Source organism: Chenopodium album, chromosome 3 (assembly GCF_948465745.1).
Source record: "Chenopodium album chromosome 3, dcCheAlbu1.1, whole genome shotgun sequence".
NCBI lineage: Eukaryota > Viridiplantae > Streptophyta > Magnoliopsida > Caryophyllales > Amaranthaceae > Chenopodium > Chenopodium album.
Genome location: NC_137836.1, coordinates 57,745,190 through 57,753,120, shown reverse-complemented (window position 1 = coordinate 57,753,120; position 7,931 = coordinate 57,745,190).

The following is a 7,931-nucleotide window of genomic DNA, read 5'->3' as shown; positions in this document are numbered from 1 at the left end:
CCAAATATGACAATTTGAATCGTTTCTTGTCCTGAGCAATTACCTACACGAATAACCGAACATGAGGGAGAAATAGGAGACAAATAAATTAAAACAAATAAAATGGAAATAAATAAAGTAAAAATAAAAGAAATAAAACTAAAACTATGAATTAAGGACTAAAATCATGAAAAACTAATAAAAACTAATCAAAACCCAAAATGAGTTATTATAATGGAAAACCAAGGAAAACTAAGAAAATTATATGAAAATATAGAAAGAAAATATAGAAAAAAGACCTAAATCTTATTCTTTTGAGCGCCATAAATGACCCTCATCAAGCTCCTAAAGAATGGAATCCTTGTGCATCAATCAACATAGATAGAGAAGGTTCTCAAAAGGATTTCTATAGATAAAGCACATCCATTTAGTAATCCCATGGTTGTAAGATCACTAGATGTAGAGAAGGATCCATTCCGCCCTCGAGAAAATGATGAAGAGATTCTTGGTCCAGAAGTACCATACTTAAGTGCGATAGGAGTATTAATGTACCTTGCTAGCCATATACGACCTGACATATTATTTTCAGTAAATTAACTAGCAAGGTTTAGTTTATGTCCAACTCGGAAGCATTGAAATGGGATTAAACATGTACTTCATTACCTCTAATGTACGAAAGATATGGGTTTATATTTTTCTAAATTGTCCAAAGAAGATTTGATTGGTTTTGCAGATGCAGGTCATTTATCTTATCCACATAATGCTCGATCACAAACTTGATATGTGTTTACCTATGATGATACTGCCATTTCTTGGCAATCTATGAAACAAACCATAACTGCTACTTCTTCTAACCATTATGAGATTATAACTATTCATGAGGCTAGTCGTGAATGTGTATTGTTTTGGGTAAAAATTACCCATTCCACGTGGTCCAGCAAGAAGGCAACATGTGTCAGCCAAAGATAAGGCCAAAATTGACCTATCCTTTACTTGACACGTGGAGCTCCCAGAGTTCTGGAACAAAGACGGCCTTTAGGGCCCAAATCCTGAGAAAGTCGCAATGCGACGCAACCCATCAAAATAAGGTTAGAGTGACCTAATCAAGGCCAAATTTACCAATAAACCTATAAGTAGGGAGATTCTCCCCATTTTGGGGACACCTACAATTATTAAAACAACCCTACATTCTCTCACATTGGAGAAAACACATGATCTCAGAATTTGAGAAGATCTCAATTTTACCTTTTCCGCACCTTTTCATCTTCTATGACTAACTTGATTGTTGGAGGCGGAGCTCTTACCAATCGGAGTCTTCGTGTCTTGCAGGTATAGACAACGTTAGACTAGTCTTAGTGATGTAACTCTCCCGAGGGACCAAAAACACCCAAAACATTTGGCGACGTCTGTGGAGAGAGTACCTCTAAGATGGTTCAAGATTTTGTACTGCCACTTGAACCCGAACAACCTACGGTTGATGGGGAGGTCCATACGGACCATGATTCAGATAACAACTGTGAAGTCAAAACTTATGTGGCCCCTGACGAGTCATTCATCTCTAAGAACATCCTCTCCAGGGACATCTTGGGTTCGTATACGCCTACTCCAGGCAAAAAACAGTACATTCTGGTGACTATGGATTATTTCACCAAGTGGGTTGAGCCAGAGGCGGTCAAGAATATTAAGACAATGGATGTCATCTCTTTCATCTGGAAGAACATCATCACCCGATTTGGGGTACCTATGTCTATGGTTTTCGACAATGGCCCTCAGTTTGAAACGCCTTAGATTAAGACTTGGTTGGTAGATCAGAGGATCTTACATTGTTTTGCATTAGTCGACCGACCCCAAGCAAACGGCCAAGTTGGAGCCTTCAACAAACTCATCTCAGATGGCAATAGAAAGGTTCGGTGGTTTATGGGCTGAAAAATTAATTCATGTCCTATGGGCCATCCGGACGACTAAAAAGGGGCAACCGGTGAAACCCCATTTCTCATGGTTTACGGTGTTGAAGCCGTCTTGCCCATCAAGCATTATGAACCAACTCTTCGAGTCATGCTATACGATGAAGAGGCAAACTGGAAGGCCGTGCGACTAGCATTGGAGTCACTCCCGGAGCGCATGGGCAATGCCGACTTGCGCCATGAGATTTACCGTATGAGAATGACCCGTTCCTACAACAAAAGAGTACACAAACGACCCCTAAAAGAAGGTGACTCGTTTGTGTTACACAAAATGGAGGCAACCGATAGGGGCAATGACCAGGGAAGTTAAATCCTAATTGGGAAGGTCCCTACAAGATTTATGAAGAATTTAGAAACGACACTTACCGCCTAGAAACCCCAGACGGTAGGCGGCTGCTTAGAACTTGGAACTTAGATAACCTCAAAAATTACTACTTTTGAGTTATTAATTTTGTAAATGAAAATCCTATTAATGAAAAGATGCTTTTATTTCCAATTGCTTTATTTGTTGCTTTATGTACATCCGAAATGTTTAAAATACCATCTGTATAGTGTACAGACGGCGTACTTTTGAGTACTAAGAGATAAAAAACTAAGTACAAAAACTTATGGCTAAATGAACGTCTGGCGAAGACGTGAGGCCAATGGCTAGATCATATTTAAATTTATAAATTCGTTTGCTCCAATACGAGTAAGGCGTCCGAAGACGCCCATCAGGGTGGAATCGTCGTAGAGGGAATCTTCGATCCCATTCAGGTGGCACATTTCTCTACAAATGCATACAGACGACAAAGATTGAATGACCTAATTGGTTAACTCATAGCCGCCTGAACAGAGTAATCTAAAGAACGACTAAGTTTATGAGAGCCGGATCTCTAACGACATCAGCAGGTGACCGGCTGAAGTTCTAACTTAGATTATTTTTCGAAATTGTACAAGTCCTCCCAATAGGGAAAACGGACATAGAGTATAATTGGATTGCAGGTACCCCATACGTTACAAAATCGGCTGATCCGCTTGTTGCACGGTTGTGTACTTGGTTTGGGCCAATCACTACTGTGATTGATTGACTTAGGAACATCTCATACTCTTTAAAGTATCAAAAGTTCCCAAGTCAATCAATCAAGTTTTGAAACCAACCACACAACCGCCCAGGGGTAAGTACAGTCGGTTGCCGCATGCTTTTAATAAGTTAGGCAAATTCACATACATACGCAAAAAATAAAAAATGCAAAAAATTTTAAAAAAAAAGTTAAAGCAAATTGAATCAAAACTGACTTAGTCGGTACTTTCATAAATAAAACCCGGCCATAATAGCCGGGAGGAAATGTTGACCGAATAAGCATCCGGGTAAAAACAAAAAACAATTAAATTGTTGATTCATTACATTCAAATACACGACACACAGGCTTGAGAAAAGTAAATGGCATAGTGCCGCGGAAAAAACTAAGCTGGAACTATTGAGGTGCAGACGGGTTGTTTTGAGCGCCAGTCTTAGGCGGAGGAACATGAGAGTCTTGGATAATATTTTTTTTTTGGCACTTGCTCCTCTCCTCCTCCGCCTACCCTCTGAATTGGTTCCCTCTCATCAACTTCTGTGTTGGCCCAGACTTCAAACGGTCTAATCCGGCTTCCCTTCATCTCGTATTGATTGAACCTCATCAGCATATTGGTAAGCCAGTGCCCAGATGTCGTACTCCTTCCCCGTATGTAACGTCTCCCAAGCTATATTCATGTGATTCCGCCGTTAGAGCGACCTTGAAGTTAGCCCGAGCTTGGGCCATCTCTTTTTCAGGCGGGCGACGTCTACTCTAAGGCTGGTGTTCTCACTATCAGCACCCTCCAAAGCCTTGAGGTCTGACTGAGCATTCTTAAGGGTAGCCTCAAAGTCGCTGGCCTTCTTCTTGGCAGTCTCCACCTCAGCTGTCAAAAGCCTGATGTTTTCCGCCTGCGTCATTCAAAGGCTTTAGTTTCAAGTTTATTAATTGTAGTTTGATATTGAGCAACGTCTGCGGAATCTTTAGCTGCCTTATTGGTTTGTTTTACCCTTTCTCTCTTCCGAGTGTACGACCTCTTGAGCACATCAACCCTCAGCATAGCGTGAAATGTGCAAACGGTGTGTTAGGGACACAAGTGGGAAAAACTTTGGAAACTAAGGGGAGATGTTATACCTTAGATAGGAAGGCCAAGATGTGTTCCAAGTTGAACACCTCTATGCCATGGATGGCATCCTTTTCCTTTTTAGGAATGGCTCCAAGCATGGATGATATGTCCATTTTATATAGTAATTTACCCCCGTCCCTTGGTCTGTTTTTGGCTCTTTCGAGCCACTTTTATTACTAATTTGTGTTTTCTAGTGTTTTCGTAGTCTTTATTGAGTTTTGTTGGAAATTGCGCCTTTGGAGCATTTTCTCGGGTTTTTATGAAGCGACTACGGGAATTAGAAGTGCTTGACCATCTTTGAAGCCCAAGGCCGGTTAGAGTCATCGAGCCGGTGATTAAGGGCTCGGTAATTGGGATCCCGAGGTATTTGGACCGAGTATTCAAGACCCGAAGAGGAAATCCGGATTGGGCCGAGAAATCAAGCCCAATCGAAGTCCGAGCCTCAAAGTGAAGCAAGGGCCCGATCGGGCAAGGTCTAGCACGATCAGGCGCGGCATGCTTGGTGCTGTGCGTGGCTTATAGCGCGCCCGATCGTGCGAGCGTCTAGCACGATCGGGCGATGCTGCTGAGAAGGAGTGCAAAGAAAAAGGCGGGCCCGATCGGGCGCGTGTTTTTATGGGACCGGATTAGTTTAGTTTTAATTTTTGTTTTAGGGAACGTTTAAGTACGAGATTTGTACGTAATTTTTGATTACCTTCTTTCTTAGACTTTCTCTCTCTACTTAGAATATTTCTTTCTCCTAAATTCTCTCTCAACTTTTGTTCGTAATTATTTCCATTAATCCAGATTTCTTTTTAGTAACAATTTCTTCTCTTTGAATTTCAGCTATTTTACTTACTTATTTGATTATGCTTTTATTTATTTATTTGATTAGTTTAGTTATGATGATGCGTGAGTAGTTTTATTTCTAGGGTTTATGGGGATCTAATAAATGATATGAAGGGGTAATTTTGTGATTGTTAATTATCAATGTTTGGTTGATTTCCTATTGATTGATTTAATGCTATGCAATTAGGTTTGGCCAAATTTAATTGTATGAGGTTATCAATATTAATTCGAGATTCGGCAGATGAGAATTGATGTTTAGGCTTAGTTTCAATAGGCGGATTAATTTATAAATGGTTAAGTCGAGATTCGACAGATGAGATTTAATACCGGTAAATTAACTCTGTGATTATAATACGTAGCGGAAGCCCTTTATAATCTGATTAACCAATGCTTGATGATTGCTTATTATGATTTGCCCTGGAATATTGTTTATTAGTGAACCTATGCCCTAGGCCTTTTAATATTTGATTTTCCCCCTACTTTATTTCTTTCGACCTTATTCTCCGTAGTTTAGATTTTGTTCACAAAAATATTGGTTACTTAGATAATTTAGACTATAATAATTAATTAGGAATAGAAAGACTTGTTTCCCTGTGGAGTTCGACCCTACTTCCCTATCTACTTTAGTTAGAGGACTTAGGTAATTATTTTTGATTAGGGGATACGACTTTACCCTATCAATGGACTTGACATGTTGTTGGATTTCCGGCCATCAGGGGGAGCGATTTGCAGCATAATTAAGATTGGGTGAATGAGCTATATATGCTGCACCTATCTGGTGTTGGTTGCCCGATGATCCGTTAGACGTCTGCTGAGAGTGTTATTTCACTCGCAGTGGCCAACCAAGCTCAGGCGGAGTTTCGAAAGGGTTATTCATACCTTAGAGACCTGTAGGCTATCATCGCCTATAGTGGCCGCAGAACCGGTTGCAGTCTTGGGTGGATTATCAAAACCCTTCGGTATTTAATGGACACCCGGCTTAATCCCCATATCAATGCCTAGGTAGAAGCCTTTAAGGCTGATGTTTTTCCCTCTGATAATGCTGAGACGGCTTCGACCGAATGAAGCATCTGGAGTCATCTGCATGGATGATGCCTTCAAGGATTTCTTAAGGCTGGAGGCGCCGTCATCCTTGGTCCGTTTGATCAGCTTTTGGAAGGACCTAGGAGGATCACCACCCTACAAATGAAATTTTTCATTAGACCTATAGGCGGAAGAAACTGTTTGCATTAATGACAATTCTAATGTTTACAAAAGAAAGTCAAATGGTTCTTATCTTTGCCTGAATTTGGGCCCGTCTGGCTTCCGCAGTATCCTTGTGGATTTGAGCGGCAAACCGCTTGGGTGTCTTGTCTTTAGAAAGCATTCTCAAAGCAGTGGCTGCAGAACAAAGGGAAGACGGTTAGTTCAAGAGTTGTGCAAAATAACAAGATTATCAATTTAGATGGCTAATTGCCGGATGCATGGTAACCTATGCTTGTCAAACATTGTGCTCAGGCCATAGACGGACAAGAACGCATCGTCTCTCAACCACTCATGCTTTGGAATCCAGTTTTTTGGGACACTTATTAATTCCCCGGTTGAGAGGGTGTCTGCTTTGAGCTAAAAAACCCCGCCTCTATGATCTTTTCATAGTCCTCACCCGGGATAGTGGGAAACTTACATTTTTGACCCAGAAGGTCAGGTTTTCTTATTGTATCGGAAAAACTCGTGGTTTTCACGCAGTGTGGGGGCAAAAACCAAATAAAACCGGTTCTTCTAGTTGTCCCACTTAGACAGTTTGTCAAAGGTCATTTTATACTTGGGGTAGGTGGTCAAGGTGTACCACTCTCTCCAACTGCCTGGTTTACGACTAAGATAGTCCATGTGGGCAAATGCCTCCTAGCCGGGGTACAACTGCCAGACACCAAGGTCATACCCCCGTTGGATGGCTTTAACTGCATCATGCAAGGGGAAGCAAAGACCAGCAAAAAACGCTGCCTTATAGCAGCCGAAATACTCGTTGCAGTTAGGATGGTCATCTTTCCATGCAATGGTGCTCTACTCAAGCGGCACCGGGATCTTATATCCCCCTCCAAGGTGTCATTTGAGGGTAAAGTCTTCAAGACCCTTTGACATACTTTCCATGTCTCTATCAAAGACATGGATTATGAAGGGATCTCCACCCTCATTCCATTTTTTATTCTCTTCAACCTCGCTATCCTCAAACGAGGAAAGGGGGGCATCGCTACTATCCTCAGAGATAGACCTAGAGGTGGTGCTTCCTCCGTATTTCTCTTGGGAGACCTCTTCACCGTTTGACTCCGAGGCTGACGTGGCTCCCTCCCTGTTTCCGTCTTTGGGATCTATTTCTTTAAATCGAACATTGGAGACGACCTCCTCACCGTCTTTACCCTCAGACTTATATAAGATCCCGTCACTTGGAGCCTTGGGGATCCTAGAAGAGGAGTACTCCCCTGAATCAACTTGCATGTCTTCCCCCTCAACCAGCCTGACTTCATCATATGATACTTCCAATGTACCGTCTCTTCTTTGATGTCGATGATAGTTTGTTTAGTTCGAACCATTGTGTCCTGCATAAACATAGAGAGGGTCAGTTTTGGGGATGAACAAGGCTGCTCCATACACCCAGAGCCGACACCCCAAGTCCAACACTTATCCGTACAAGGAGACCGACTGACTACTGACCTAGGATGTGCTGTATGTTTTGGTGATGAGTCCATTAATTGAATGTAAATGCACAAAAAAAAAAAAAGAATGAGATAAGAGGGGTAGAGACGGTACCTTAAAATTTGACTTTGAAAGAGGCCAAGCGTGGACCGGCTGAACAAGCTAGTTGGAAGCGTTTTGCTTGTATCAGGCGGATGTTAACCAACTGAGTGGATGGAAAAAAAGGGACTGTTTGTGTAAATAACACATACGGGTCTTAAACTCTCTCTCTCTCTCTCTATAAAATCTTGACTTTCTCTCTAGACATTTTTGGAAACGTCCAAAATG